The sequence below is a fragment of the Drosophila busckii genome, chromosome 3R (genome assembly GCF_011750605.1).
Source record: "Drosophila busckii strain San Diego stock center, stock number 13000-0081.31 chromosome 3R, ASM1175060v1, whole genome shotgun sequence".
NCBI classification, from domain to species: domain Eukaryota; kingdom Metazoa; phylum Arthropoda; class Insecta; order Diptera; family Drosophilidae; genus Drosophila; species Drosophila busckii.
In genome coordinates, this window is record NC_046607.1 from 22,394,429 (window position 1) to 22,411,048 (window position 16,620).

The 16,620-nt window shown below is 39.0% G+C and overlaps 1 long non-coding RNA gene across 1 annotated transcript in view; it reads right to left on the minus strand.

Moving 5' to 3' along the window:
- Positions 1–3,558: 3,558 nt before the first annotated feature.
- The window catches only part of LOC108604023, a 31,852-nt gene continuing 18,790 nt past the window's right edge, over positions 3,559–16,620 (minus strand). The window contains exons 2-3 of the long non-coding RNA XR_001915336.1: positions 13,915–13,956; positions 3,559–3,592 (exon numbers count right to left, since the gene is read on the minus strand). This is a non-coding gene — a long non-coding RNA (uncharacterized LOC108604023). The remainder of the gene's footprint in view (positions 3,593–13,914; positions 13,957–16,620) is intronic.

Here is a 16,620-nt window from a genome sequence, read left to right on the forward strand (position 1 = left end):
TATTACACACACTCGTAAATTGTTTGCTCAGGCATTGCAATCAAAGTTTTGGCTGAAGCAATGAACCACGTACTGAGTTTTTCCCCATTTAATTTATGTGCCGCATTGAAATTTATCACTGGTCCGAGCATCTTAATGGTTCATTAAATACATTATTCGGACGAATGCAAAAATTTATATAATTGTGTGTGTGTGTGTTTGTTCTTCAATAAAGCAAATGCATACACATGTATTTGTCTTTGTGTGTGTGTGTACTTTATTATACGTTTTTTTTTTATATTGCGCGTTACACGTTTTTCTTTTGCGTCTGGCGCGCATTTTAATGAGTTTTTCCTTTTTGCGTTAATTTATTTTCATTTGAATTCTTTTGTAAAATAGCTTGAAGGCGCGCGCGCAGCGCAGCCCAAATGCAATTATGCATTCATTAAAGAAATTAATTGCAAACAATGCCGAAGCGATTGGAATTGCGAGATTGCCTCACATGCGTGTGCCAATTCCGCATTATTGAAAATTCGACTAAGCCAAAGCACAAGCAACAAGCTGAAACTCAAAGGCGACAGCAGCCATTATTACTGCATATGTATGTGTGTGTGTGTGTGTGTTGCATGTTGTAAGTAGAACATTACCAAGGCTTTTATCGTAAATGCGAACATCTTCTGCTTGTAATTTTCTGTTACATTCACAACACTCTCGCATTCACATTCATATAATAATGGCCTGGCTTTTATGTAGTTGTGCAATGATTACGTGCTGCACAGACTGAGATTCGCCCCACCATTAGATATGAGAGAGAGCAAATTTTGCTCAGTTGTCCTTAGCTTGCATTTTCGATGTCACACATATTTGTATACACTTTGCATTTGTGTAAAAAATGCTAAGGGTATTATAAAGTTGTGCATATGTATGCAACAGGGAGCAGGCGGCGTTGCAAACCCCACATAGTATTAATATACTTGATAAGCTCAACGAGCTGAGTCGTTATAGCCATGCTCGTCTGTATGAGCGCGTGTTTCTCAGCAACTATAAAAGCTAGAGCAACCAAATTTGGTATATAGCTGCTCCTATATTCACCTGAACGCTTTTTTTATTAGTTGTTTTTATTACCTACCCCCTCCCCCGCATATCAAAAAAAACAACATATTAAGCAATAAAAAAATATTTAAAAATCTAACAAAAATTAAACGCTTATTAAAAAATAAAAACGCTTGGTTATTATATAATTTTAGAAAGTTTGGTTCAATAACTTAGGAGTTATTCACATTTAAATTTTTTAGTATAGACAGCGGGATGCGCTTAGCTATTTTCTATGTATGTGTTTGTGAGTGCATGCGTGTGTCAAGTCAAAGTGTATCTCAAAGTTGCTTGCACACAACTTTAATTTGTTCACTTGTTTTTTTTTTTGACTCACGTGCAATACACAGACTCAACTCTATGTCATGCCATTTGTAACAAAATAATAATAATCCATTGCTCTTTGCCAAGCATAACAAACTGCTTAACGAGCACAACACAGTGCGTATGCGTTATATGCTGTACTTTTTGCTTTTAGTAGTAGCTGCTATGAAAATTGCTTAATTTTTATACGCTTATAATTTGATATAACTTTTAATTTGCATTTGTTGTTGTTGGCTGTGCACACAAAGATTTCTTGTTATTATTTATAAATTGTTGCTAATGGCATTTGCAAAGTCATGTTTTATGGCTTTGCTTTAGTTATTTATGCTAAATGCTATTTTTAAGTTATAGTGTGTGCACTTGAAAGCCATTTTGCTGCTCAATGGGAGCTGTCTGAGGCAACATATCGTTACGTATACGCAACATTGGACGCCACTCGTGCATTAGCCCAGCCGTATGATTGCGTCTGAGTTCTGAGCGAGTGCGAGCGTTAGCAACTAAACAAAGCGTAGTCTAAAAATAAAAATAAAACAATGCTAGTGAAGAAACTGTCGTTGGCAGCAGCAGCAGCAGCAGCAGCAGCAGCAGCAACATATTCGCATGTTAGTTGCCCCCCAAAACAGTTGCCACACAGTTGTTGCAACACTGTCAGTGGCAGTGTCGTCGCCAGCCAGGCAACCCGCCAGTAGCACAAGTTGTTGATGACGCTGATGAGTTTTGAATTTGTAACTGCTGTTCAAACTGCGTCTGCGTCTGTGTGTGTGTGTGTGTGTGTTAAGCTCATATAATATTATTTTTATTTGCAGTCAAGCAGCACTAAGTACCAAGTGCCATACACATCTGCACTACGCTATATATATATATATATATAACTGTCTACTTATAAACACACACTCACACACATGCATAAGCTGCCCAATGCACTATTGGTAAATAGTACAAAATATTGGTCTAAATTCTAATCAATGCTACAGCGCTGAATTTTAATTAAAATGCCAATAAGCTCAATATATAATTTTAGTTTTCATCCTCTCTCTATTGTTTACCAGCACAATTGCCATTTAATATATATAATATATATTTAATATATGTAATAATTTATTTTCTTATTTTGTGCTTAGACCATCCCTTCAGCCTCTATATAATAAATCGCCATACAATTGCCATTTTCTTATGACAAATGTTGTAAATTGCATAACATATTTAAAATATGTTTATTGCTCGACAGCTGCACAACATTGTTGTTCATTTACATTAATTTGTTAGCTACTGCAAGCATTTATGTTGACTTTTTCTTATAAACAATGCAGCAGCAACAATTTAATTGCACTCATATGTGTGAGCAACATGTGAATTTTAATCGAAAAGGTTAGAAAAGCAAACAGCAGCAGCATAAGCAGAAAACAATTTAATTCTATAAGTATTTGAATTATAATAAAATTCATTTATTTTTAAATGTTAAACTAGAGTTTTTAATGAAACATAATGAATAACTAAGCACACACGAGAGTGGCAATAAAATTATTTACATAGTTCATAAATAACAAAAATTAGTCAACGCTCAAGCTAAAGAAAAAACTTAGAAATATAAATGAATATCAGAATAAGCTTAATAATTTGATCTTAATAATTTACAAATGCAAAATTTAAATCACATATACAAAATAAGCATAAAGACTTACGTAGTAGCTGCTTGGCCACGTAACTTCAATTACTTGAATATGAATTTTGTATAAATATTTCATTTCAATCTTGCAAACTCATTTTGCTAACCACGATTAATAGATTGAACAATTTAAAAGTATATAATACCAACAAATTAACATATCTTGGACCTGTATTTTTCACATTAAGCATTTTAGTTATTTACTGCATTTTAGTTGCTTCAATGCGCTTGATGTTGCTCTCTTATGTATGAATTTTGATCGAAAGGTTGCAAAAATGTGCAACAAGCATTAATAGCATTTGTTTCTAATAAGTATTTATTAGAAATATTCCATTTTAATGCAGCCGATTTGCTGCTAAAAATAGCCACGAGCAACATATAATATATAAAACAATTTATCAAAAAAAAAAAAAACATATAGTACCAATAAATTTGCATATCTTACATACCTGTATTTTTCACATTAACAATTTGTGTAAATATTTTGCATTAAGCTAGTCCTATAGCTTTTTTCGCTGAATTATGCGCATGCTGTAAAAATAGTATAAAATTATCAAAAATTGCATCAAAAAGTTAAAACTACAAAAGTATAATACATAAAATATAAGCGCTAAATATGCGTAAAAGCCCACAGTGCAATGCTTGACTGTATGTGTGTGTGTGTTTTGCAGTTCGTTGTACGCATTTCTCATTTTCCGTGTACATATTTTGGCAAATCCTGGCGAGTCCACACAGCCATTTGAATGCACAATATTTGTCAATGGCAAAGCAGCAGCAGCGACAAGTGCAACAACAACAGCAACAACCTCAAGAGTAACAAGCATGATGAGCATGCAAGCAAATTTCAAAAAATAACCAACAACAACAGCAGCAGCAGCAGCAGCAGCAGCAGCAGCAGTGGCAGCAGCAACAAATAAAAATAAATAATAAAAAACACACACTCAGGAGTACACACTGTAAATATCTTAAGGGTATACTTAGTGCCTGATTTTTGTAGTGCGCTAGCTTTTGTCTCACTGTCGAGGCGAACAACAACAACAACAACAACAACAACAAGAGCTGCTCTTAAGTGGACACCGAGCTCTTGTATCCGCTTGTTGTTGTTACACTGATGTGGCTGCTGCTGTTGCTGCTGCTGCTGTTGCTATTGTTGTTTGTTTGTGTGTCAGCTGCGTTTGCTTTTGGCTTTCAAATTTGCAGTTTTCTTTCAGCAGCAGCAAGCAACTGCATTCGTATGATTTGATATGCGAGTTGCTGTCGCAGTTGCGAATGCTGCTGCTTTGTTTGTTTTGTTGTTGTTACATTTAATGTTGCCGCTGTGCTGTGTTATTGTTGTTTTTTGGTATTATTAGAGCTGCTGCTGTCTGCTGCTCGCTTAGGCTGCTGCTGGCCACAGCAACTCGCGAGTGCGGAGCATAATAGTTTGGTAAGCTCTCTCCGGGGTATTCAACTGTATTCAACGTTGTCTTTGTATTTCCCAAGGCAATCTTTTGCACTGAGTGTTTGTGCACTTGTATGTGTGTGTGCGTTGGCTAAAGCAACACGCAAACATAGCGACTGCAACTAATACAAACGTTTTACTAATTGAAAACGTAGCCTAAGCTTAGCTAAAAATAGTAAATGCCTAGCATTTGTTTATTTTTTAAGAGTTTAGCTTAAACTTGTGCTGCTGCTGCGACTCCCCAGCGTGCAACGCTCAGTTACACTTTAACTTCCAAGCCAAGTTGCTGCTGCTGTTGTTGTTGCTGCTGCTGCTTGGCAATGTAAAGCGTGCCACACTTTACAGCAACTTTTATGCTTGTCCAAAAAGTATGACAACTCAGGCTATTGCTTGCTGCTGCTGCTGTTTGCACACAAAAGTCACAACACACACACACACAGGCACACACATACATGCGTGTGCTGCCACACTTATTTATATACTTATAGTTTATGGCACAGCGGGACATATTGTGCGCTCGCTTATATATTTTTTGTTCTAATGAAAAAGTTATGAGCATCAAATAAAGTATGCTGCTGCTACTTGCAACAACAACAACAGCAGCAGCAGCAGCAGCAGCATGATAGTCTCAAAAGTGAAGCAACAACGCTATTAAGTGACCGACCGTAAGACCTGCAATCGTCGTCGTCGTCGTCGTTGCTTTGCTCGGTCGTTGTTCGCTGTTGACCTCGTCGAAAGTTGAGACTCTATTGTGCTTCCTGTTTATGCTGCGCATTGTTGCTGTTGCTGTTATTATCTTTTGCTTTACGCTAGCTATTGCCGTTTGTTGTTCCTCGAGCATTGTTGTTGTTATTATGGCCCCATTCGTAGTTCGTTTAATTCAGTTTTCATATATATATATATATATGTATGAGTGTATTCGCTGCTAGACGAAACCTTTTGCCCACTGGGCGTATACTTTATATCATGCAATATTGTTTCGTTTTTATTACATGTCACTCAGACGTGAACGTCTCTTTCAGGCTAGCTATGTATGCGTGTGTGTGTGTGACGAAGCGTGTAAAGTGCGTTCTTTGGTTTTATATGAATTTTTTAGAGTCTTTTATGCACTCAGCAGCAAAATTTGTTCGCCAAGAGTTTTTACCACAACAACAGCAACAACAACAACATGAGCATTAAATTTTTGTTTGTGCCACGTGCTACTTGCTACATTCTAATTTGGCTTTTTGGGTACGCACAACTAACTAACCAAGCAGACTTACGTAGCTGCCTGCCTATTCATATATTTTTTAACGAGTATTATCATAAAATTACATATGCAAATCTCTATGGCTGTGTGTGTGTGTGTGTGTGTGGCAAAGATTTAGCTATTTGTCGACTGCTCTCGACTATCTTTAAGCTAAGCACGTAATACGTGACAATTACTACATTTTGGCTGAAACATGCTCATTAAATCATTTGGAGCTTAATACACAAGGCTGAGGCTGGGGCTGGCTACAAAATCTGCATTCAGATTCACTCAACAAGGTATTGTTTTATACCAAAGCGGCATATCCTTAAGCTACCTGAGCTCGCTCGAGTCTCTCTCTCTCTCTCTCGTATATGAACCGCACAAAGTACTTGGGGCCACACACTAGTCTTAGTTAATATGCTGTATATAAACAATGAGGGAGTTGTGCGAGCTGCGAGCTGCGAGCTGCTGCAGGCTCAAATTGTTATCTTGAACAAAACAGCGCCCTCTTGCCAAAGGATTTGTCGTCCTCGTCATCCTTGTGCTGAGACGTGCTGCTGACGAGGCCGCAACGCAGCTTAGTTTAGTTTCAGCTCTGCAGCATAACATTGCTGATGAGTGCCAGGATGAGCTACTACAACAGCAACACACACACACACACACACACACACATACAAAAGAGAACTAAACGCCACAACAGCTCAAGGAATTTAGAGCAACAAAGCCAAGTAGTTTGGGCGCCGTAGGGGCGAGGCGGGCATGGCATGCAAATGAACACAGGTCGAGCCTGTGCCTGGCCTGGCCTGGCCTAGTCAGACTGAGAGACAGACAACGCAGGAAGTGTAACATCAGCGCCCAGCATCCTGTAGTGTCCTTTTACCTGACGTTTAGCCCCCCTTACTCGCTTGTGTCCAAGCGACGGCTTCAGCGGCGGCAGCACGTGGCGTTGCTCACTTGTAGCCGCCTCTCCTACCTACATTACTTATTATGATTATTATTATTTAATGCAACGACGGCATAGACAACGCCAGCGACAGCGACAGAGAGTCAGCGTCAGAGTTAGTGCAGCAGCAACAGTTGCTGGAGCTGCACTTAGTGCTGAGCACGTGATAAGCTGCAAGCTGTCGATAGTTTATTATAGCTATAGGCACAGCTTCAATTGATTGCTTTATTTGCATGCACTTTGTATAGATTTTAGATTAAATATATTAATTAATAGCGCACAATAGTTTATTATGAACTTTGGCGGCTTTGGCTGCTACTTCGCTTAGCGACCTGCCCATAGATTGCTCCAGCTTTTGATAACTTTACTGCTTATCAATAACATTTGGATATTTCTCAATGTGGAATGTGGAATTTGGATTTTTCTAACAATATTGTGATATTTTATAACTTTTGAGCCTTTTGATTTATTACTTACTATTGCATTTGTTAATAATAATGAAACTGACTTCAGTTAGAGGTTTAAGATTTTTATATCTTGCCTTTCGTATTCGAAATTAATTGAGAAGCAAATGCAGCTTTACGCATTTGCCGCTGGAAATGGCAAAATTTTCTACACTAAAACATTTCATTTATTTTTATTAGAATTTTGTTGCACACTTCAACTCTCAATAAATACAAATTTCAACAAATAATGTGGAATTTTGTATACCTTTTAAGCTTCTGAATTATTCATCGATTTTAAATTTATAGATAAGTATGAAATTGACTTCAGATTTGTATCTTTTGGCTTTCGCAATTAGTTTCCAATACCTAAAATTACATTTTATATATTTTTTAGAATTTTGTTGAAAATTTCAACTCTCAAAAAATACAAATTTCAAAATATAATGTTATATTTTTATAACTTTTAAGCTTCTAATTTATTTAATTTAAATTAATTTAAATAAGTATGAAATTTGCATACAGAGTCTCAGATTTGTATATTTTGCCTTTCGTATTCGAAACTAATTTCAAAGAAAGTTGCAAAATTTTATAAAGTTGCTGAAAATTTCAACTCTCAAAAAATACAAATTTTTAAAAATTATGTATTATTTTTAATAACTTCTTAACTGCGAAATTTTCTCCTGTGACACATTTTAATTTTCTTTAAAATTTCAACTATCAAAAAATAATGTAAAAATTTTTATAACTTTTGAGCTGCTGATTTATTCATAATTATGAAATTTACATTCCATAGTCTCAGATTTGGATCTTTTAAAGAAAGTTGCATAATTTGCTACTGTTGCGCATTTTATTTATTTTTTTTAGAATTTTTTCAGCGCTTAATCTTCATTATTACCTATTCAATCAGTTTATAGATTTAAACTGAATTGAGCACTCAATTTGTAGAATGCACACTCAGTGTTGGATATCAATTTGTAGAGCAATTACTATATTATTATTAATAAATTCTCTTCGCTCTCTGCGCTGCTCACGAGTCTTTATATTGTCATAATATTCCAGTTAACGCTGACAACTTTCGCATCGCTTGCATTGTTTAGTTGCCATTGTCTGGCTGGGCGGCTGGGCTGGCTGGGCCGGCTGTCTGTCTGTCCGGCTATACACCTAGGCGTCTGCTTTAGTGGTTGGCTGCCACCTGCGTGGCCCAGCACGCCGCCGCCCTTGGCTTGTTATGTACTTCAGCGTCAGTTTGCGGAGCTTCAGCAATGCTTTTGTTGCTGTGTCGCATGCACTTTTTGCAGCATTTCGTAATATTTGTTAAGTATGCTTTTGAAATTGTGGTCTTCCACCATTATGTCATTCATACAATAAAAAGCAACTACAACTGGAGCGAGAGAGTGGACACAACACGACAACAAAAGGCTCAACAATGACTAAGTTGACGACCGCATAGTTGTAGTTGTAGTTGCAAGTTCTAGTTGCTGGTTAGGTTAGAGTCGCTCGTTATTGAAAGACGTAAAGATAAAGAGTGTGGCCAGCTTCAGTGCTTCTAATTTGTCGCAATAATGCGGCATAAATATTACTAATTTCATAAAATTTATTTAGCTAGAGTTACAGAGCCAGACATGTAGGCCACATTGCGCATACGACATGTGAGACAGGCACTGCCCACAGCTTGAGGCAGCCGCTGACAGGCCAGGCCAGCAAACTGACCAAAGCTAGAGCGAGATACACAGAGCAGAGAGTTGAATTTCCAGCTGCTGCAGTTGCATGTGGCAGGCCTTGGGCTTTCATGTTGTTTAAACGTTAAGCATTTAGGCTTAAATTGCGGCTTGGCGTCTTGCCATGAATTTGCTGCTATGTAATGTTTGCGTGAGTGGGCGTGGCATTCAACATTAGACAGACTAAAAGAGATAAATAGCGACAGCGACAGTCGTTGAACTTTTTTGTGCTTTGTAAGTTGTTTATGCATTTCAAATGAGTCGCACAAATTTCAGTCAAAGCGTAAAGCAGCGCAGAAGAGAGAGAAAGAGAGAGCAAAGCATAGAAGCGGGTAATACATTTTATTTGCAATCTTAACCCTAATTTAGTTTTGCCCTACTCCAGTGGCTTGACAGTCGCAGCAGCAGCAGCAGCAGAACTGTCTTGCCAATGAAATGAAAATGCATTGCACACACACACACATAGACACAATGTGGTAATGAGTGGGGAGTGGGGTTGCCACCATTTTATATTGCCTCAAAGAAATGCAAGAAGCAGCGACTGGCGCGCACTTACTTTGAGCCAAAAGGGCAACTGGAAATGACTAATTTAGAGTTTAATTAAAATGCGCTAACGATTTACAGCCACAACAACAACAACAAGTCGCGCCAACTTGAGTGTTGCCCAAATAAATAAAGCGACAAGACAAGCGCACAACTGAAGCTGCTGCTGCTGAATTCATTTGAATATAATAAAGTTTTGCAAGCGAAAATAATCGTCAATTTACTAAGCACTATTTATTATGAAGCGAGGCCAGCGCTCGCGCTCATTAAAGCTTTCAATTAACTAGCATAATTTATTTCGCTCAGTCGCTCACTCAGTTCATTGGCTGCTGCTGCCTGTGCCTGTGCCTAACATAAGTACACAATAAGCAGCAGGCGCAGCATATGGCAACCAACAACAACAGCAACCAACACGTTTGGCTGCTTTTACTGCTCAATTATTTTATGAAACGTTCGAGTGAAACGAGAAATTAAGCGACATCAAATTGACAACGCATTGAACCTCCGCCAGACAAATTTAATACACTTGAAAACATTTTGTCGCGCACATTCAGGCCAGATGCCGACAACAACAACAACAACAACAGCCCAGGCAAGCTGCAAATTGATGCCACATTATTTGTTTGTTGCCTGTATCGCGTTGCTAAGCAGCTAAATACGCAGACGCTCTCGCGTTATTAATCGCCAGGCATTCATAATTGTGGCTGCCATTATAATTGTCATTATGTGCAATACATAGATAGATAGTTCAGCCCTGTCAAAATGTCGCCCTAGCAGTGTGTCTCGGCGATTCCTGCCAATGTAATTGACTGTGAATAATAACCGCTATAATAATTTTCAGCCACAATGCCAAGACACAGACAGAGATACACACACATACACAGAGAGAGAGGCAGTCGCTGAGCTGAAGCTCATTGCCACAGCAACGTTGCTACGTTTGGGGCACCCACCAGCTCCAGAGACCCGAAAGCTCAGGCACTATTTGCGATTGACAATCCAATTAATAACAACAGCAGCAGCAGCAGCAGCAGCAGTCGGCAATGTATGAATGACAAACACGGGCAAAGGATCCACTGAGAGACAAAGGGCAAAAGGCAATGACAGTGGCTGTGGCAGTTACAGGGGTTAGCGGGTTAGCGAGGCAAGTGCCACACACACACACACACACAAATGACGCTGCTCAATTGCATTTGATTAAGTTAATTGTTTTTGGGTTTATGGCTGGCGATTAACAAAGCAAGCAGCGCACAAAATTTAACACGACGTCGCTGCTGTCGCTGCTGCTGTCGTCCTTGTTATCATTAAGGTAGAGCGAGATAGTTGTAGAGTGAGACAGCGCTTGTGGCATGTCACATGTCAGCTGCGTTAACATTTCTGTATTGAATTATTGACATAATTTACAAAATCTGTGCCTAATGGGCCATATGAATGCTTTCGCAGTGGGCGTGGCCATGCCAGTGGGCAGCATATTTGCCTAAGCACAAGCACACACACACACACGCATATATATGTTTGTATTTGTGTACTTTACTGACAGCTGTACTGTTGTCCGGCAACAGGTTAATTTAAATTGCCTTCAATTTATTGAATTATTATAGCTCATTAATGGCGCTACAGCAATGCGATTAAGTCGTACCCTCCAATAAATGCACAATGGGTGCGGTTCGGGTATCGCTCGCCCAACCACCTGGACCCCAGTCACATTTATTGGTTGACAAATTCTCAGTGTGTTTGTCAAATTGAGCTATAAACAGGGCTGCACAATAGACGCACATATAGAGTTCAGAAAAATGTAATTACAACTACGCAATTTAGTTTCGGAGCGTATAGTTCATAATAATATAGATAGATCGCATAATAATAATGTATGTATATGTTTATACTTGTGTATGTGTAACTTATTACAAATTTTTACACATTTCAACATTTTGTATGGATTACTAGGGAGTGCGTGAGGAAATTCAAAAATATAATATAACCGCATTCTGCGTATAGTATAGCAGCAGCTATATACCAAATATTGTAGCTCTAGCTTGTAAACTCGCTGAGTTCTTGTTGCTCAAACAGACATTTTTTTTAATTTTGGTCATATCATAATAAAATTGTGTATGTATGTATGTGTTTATGTGACTTATTACAGACTTTAACAAATTTCATTTAATTTTTCCACATTTCATATGGATTACTATGGAGGGGGTAGGAAATTCAAAAAACTAATACTATAGCAATCTGCGTACATTATAGGAGAGCCTACATTTAATATTTGGTAGCTCTAGCTTGTATAGTCGCTGAGTTCTTGCTGCTCATACAGACATTTTTTCATTTTTGCTCACACAATTTTTTATAAAACATAACAAAATGCTTAAGAATATAAATTTAAGCATAATTTATAAAATTTGGTAGCTCTAGCTTGCAAAGTCGCTGAGTTCTTGCTGCTCATACAGACAAAAAACTGTCTGTATATAAATTGGAGCATAATTTTAAATGCATAAATTATAATATGCATAGATTTGAGCCACTGGGAAAACTAAAGCTAATTTTTTTAAACGTTTTGGGCAGCAGCAAGGGAATTACGAATGAAAAAAAAATTGATTTATTATTGGCAGCAATAAAATTTAAACGGCGCGCTGTTGTCATTGCTGAAAGATGGCTAATTATAATTTTAGAGCTGGACTTAGCTAACAGCCCTGGCCTGGCTGCAATAAATTAGTTATTTGTGTGTACACTCGACAGAGCGTGGACATGTGTGTGTGTCAGTGTGTGTGTGTGTGACCGACAACAAACAACCGCAAGTGCCAATAGCAGCGACCAGTGCAGCAACCAGCAACTGGCAACCATCTGGCAGGCAGGCAGCAACACAAATAGACACAGACAGCAGCAGCAACGAACGAGAGCAATGTGTACAATGTAAACCATAAAACTAATCTTATTTGACAGATGAATTAATTAAAATCAGCAGAACGCATCTAGCTGATGAGGCCTTACCTGGACTACAGCTGTGTCTCGCTCACGCTCACGCTCACGCTTTAGGCCATTTGGCTTGGACTTGGGCAATTTGAATAGCAACTGCAATTGCGAGTGGCTTGCATGTATTTTCAAATTAATTTAACACTGTCAATTTGTTGTCCGGCTTACAACATTGCGAGGCGACACGGCAAGGTTGTTGCTTGGCTGGGTTAGTTACGAGTGGTAAACGTTAACTAATTCCATGGAAATGTTGCCCTAGCCACAGCCACAGCCATTGCCTGTCTCACTGCTATTTGCATTTGCGACAACGTAGCCCGTAGCATTCTAAACTGTGTAGTGCAGTGTAGCTTCGTAGTGTAGTGTCAATTGGCGGCCACGCTGACGTGCAGGCAACAGTCACTGACATTTAGCATGATTTAATGACAAGGGCGCTGTGGGCGCCGAGTCCCGAATCCAATTCAACGCGGATGATGCCACACGCTGTCCGTTGTAAGATGCAAATCACAGCTCGCTGGCTGAATTCGTTGAATGACTAAAATGTTATTTAGCTTGTACTGCTGCTGCTGCTGCTGACCGAAAGCAGCGCTGAAAGCATTGTCATGTTAGTCTCTGCGCTCTACGGTGGCATCGAAATGCAAATGCTAATGACTTTGTGTTGTTATCGATGTCAAAGTTTGTGCTAATAATAAACTTCAACTGTTCAAACTATGCAGCTGAAACTGAAACTGAAACAGTGAAACTAATTAAGCGACTTGCTTTTGTCAAATGACACGAGAACTGCTGCTGCTGCAAAAAAAAAGTTGAGCGAGTGACTCCACAAAGGATGCGCAACCACCCGCTGGCCAAATAATTAATGAAGTGCAACCAGCAGCAGTCGAACCAACTCCAGAGCACACGCACTCGCTTTCGCTCTATGAGCAACTCGCCCCAACGGCAAAAGCAACGCACACACACATGACGCAACTTCTACGGCTATACACACGCCTGCCTTTATTAGTTAGCTCCGCTCCTGCTGCTGACCAGTTGGAGTGGCCCCCAAGAGCCACTGAGCATGACCAGACCTAACCAGAGAGGGTCACTTGATTGTAATTACAAATGCGTGTGCTGTTAACTGCTCCAGCTGCCGAACAGTTTGAAAATTTCCAATAACTTTCTTCTTAGAATTTTACAAAACTGTATACAGTTATCGTTGCTATGCTATAGCAATAAAAATGCTATAGCAATCTATAGTTTTACCTATAAGCTATGACATTTTTCTTGGAAATATCAAAACTGAGCAGCTTTGCATAGCTTTGTGTGCTTCTCAAATGGAATTTGAATTAAACTACTTTAAAATTGGATGGACTGCTATAATTTTCTATATGTTGGCAAAAGTTTATAACAAATTAAAGTTGTACTATGCCATATATATCAAAACATATAAAAGTTATTTCTCATATAAGTTAAAATAAATTAAAGTTGTACTATACCAAATATATCAAAATATAAAAGTGATTTCTTTGCTAAAGTTATATAAATATATCAAATAATATTTAAATAAATTAAGCAGCATTTATTAACTTACCTTTCAGCTAAATTGCTTGCTGGCTACGTCATGTGGTTAAAACTAAAAAGAAATAAAAATAGAATTTAGTTTATCTTTGCTGTTGTTAATGAACTTGCATAAATATAATATTTTACTAGCTATTTACGCTTTAAAGTAAAGTGTTTTATTTCTAGTTTTTATTTAGTGCAGTAACACAAATTAAATAAAATAAAAGAATAAAAATAATTATAAGAAAAACACCCTCACATCCCTAGCCTAACCCCAGCTAAGGCCGCCTTCGCATGTAGCTTAAGTTTAAACTTTAAGCCTACAGTTATATAAATAAATAAATTATTTTATTACTACACTTTATTAATTTGTTACTCAACAAAGCATTTCGGGCATTTTTAGTGCTCATGCTGCTTCTTCTGTTATGTGAAAATTAAAGTTAGTTATAAAAAATAGTTTTACTCAAAGTTAATGCACTGCAATTAATTTAATATGCAACTAACTAATACTGAAGCAATGTTTAGCATATATTAATAATCAGCTGCTTTGTGTTAAAACTGCCCTCGCTGTGTGACGGAAGGCGTCAGTTAGACAAGCGTTTGAAAACTATTAAACAGCGTCCAAAAGTTCACATAACACGAGAGCGGAAAACGGAGGCGGAAGGCGCGTGCTGTTGCCTGTCAGAGTTTCAAGGTGGGGTGGGGTGTTCGGTGGGTGTTTGTTTGTAGGCTGTTTGCCTATTCTGCTTGTTGTTGTTGTTGTGCCGCAGGTTTAGGACAAACAAACTATGTGGAGCAGCATTGTGTGCGGGCTTTTAAGCATTTGTGTAACATTAATTAAATTTATATTCAAACAGCGCGCGACTTAATTTCTAATTTCCGCTGCCAGCCACCAAACCTCGCACAGTGGGTGATGTTGACTGCTCTGTCTCTGTGTGTGTGTTGGCCTTTGAGTGACTGGCACTTTAAGCCAACTTCCTGGGCCATCATTAACTTTAATGCGACGCCAGCAAACAAATGTCATAACAAGCTTCAACAGCAGCTTACGTTACGTATACGTAATATAGCTCGGGCTCTAACTGTTGTGTGTGTGTGTTGCAAAAAAATTTATGCCAGCCATATTTTTGTCATAATTGCGGCTGGAATTTTTTGTTGCTGTGTGTGTGTAACTGAAAAGTGTTGACGGGGCTTTGAAATATGAAGAGCGCCAACAACATAATCAGAGGCGAACACCCCACCCAACCACCCCACCCACCCACTCAGTCAGTGAGTACACACACGTTGACAATATCTGCTGTGGGCTTATTTGCCAACTCACCTGGCTGGTGAGTCCATGTTACGGACTCGCCCACGTAACGTAGCTGGAGCGCTTGGGCTCTGGCATCCTCCTCTGCTTACTTCTTGGCGTGTGCTTCATTTTATGCTTGTTGAGTTAATAGTTGGCTGCCACCTCCTACTCGCTCTCGTCCCTGCGCTCGCACACACTTTACCTCATTTCTATGATTGCTGGCATTGCTGGCATAGCCTTGGTTTAGACTCGGGGGCGCTCACCCTTGGCACTCACTCTAACTGCAAGTGCCGTAATTTGTAATTTCAGGCAAATGAATTTTTGGGCTTTAAGGGTTGGGGTTGGGGTTGGGGCTGGGGCGCTGGCTGGCGTGCTGGTAATCGTTTTGCTTTAGCTTTTGCAGCGGCGAGTAGTAGCCCCAGCTAAAATTGCAGGTTGTAGTGTTCAATTGTCAAGCGTCCGACCGAGCGACCAACCAACCAACCGACTGGCTGCCTGGCCTGGCTTGGCTTGTTTATCGCTCTGTTGGCTCTACCACAAACCCACAGCAGCAGCAGCAGCAGCGTCGGCAGCAGCAGCACGCAGTGTACTTTTAAATAAACCATAAAACAAGACTATTCACTTCAGTTGCGTTGTGGCCCCCGTAGTTACATTTTTCGGTCTCTCTCTCACTATTTAAGCGTTTTATCTTGTTTTTATCGCTTCTTTAGTCCTACACAAACTGCCTTTGGCTTTCAGCTTTAGCCGGGTTATTATTACTGCCGTCCATACAGCCAGCCAGCCAAAGCGACAGTCATAGTCATAGAGTTTTGTCTATATTTCAGTTTCGGTTTCACTCTATGCACAGCTTAGACAGTAGCCCAGAGTGTGTGGCACATAAAATTGACAGTAAAAAAACGAAATTGACAACGAGCCAAAAATAGCAACAGAGCGAGAGCGACAATTACACTAAACACTTGAATGGATCAAGTGCAAATGTGGAGAGCGGGGAGCGGGGAGCGGCTATTTAAATGCGATTGCAAACTCAAGTGATGCCTATAATTAGCATTAATTTTATAGTTCAGCTCAGCAAGAGCTTTGGCAACTGCAACTGCTGTCGCTCTCACTCTCTCTCTCTATCGCTATCTCACTCTATTGTTTGTAGCTTAAATTGCAGCGTATTGATAAGAGGGCAAAGCAAAGTCAATGACAGGCAGCGAGTCCTGCTGGGCGTCCCAAGTCAAGCTGAGATTAGTGCACAGTGGTGCAAAGTGCATGCAAATAAACATAAAATTAAATAATTTACTGCATTGCATATTAAGTATACGCATTGCTGCACATTTAGTTGTGGGCTTTCTATCATATTAAGTATACGCACATTTAGTTTTTGGACACACTGTGCACTACATATTCTATTGCAGCTCAGCGTAAAAGTTTTAAGTGTTTGCCAGCCATTTTCTTGTTAGTTTT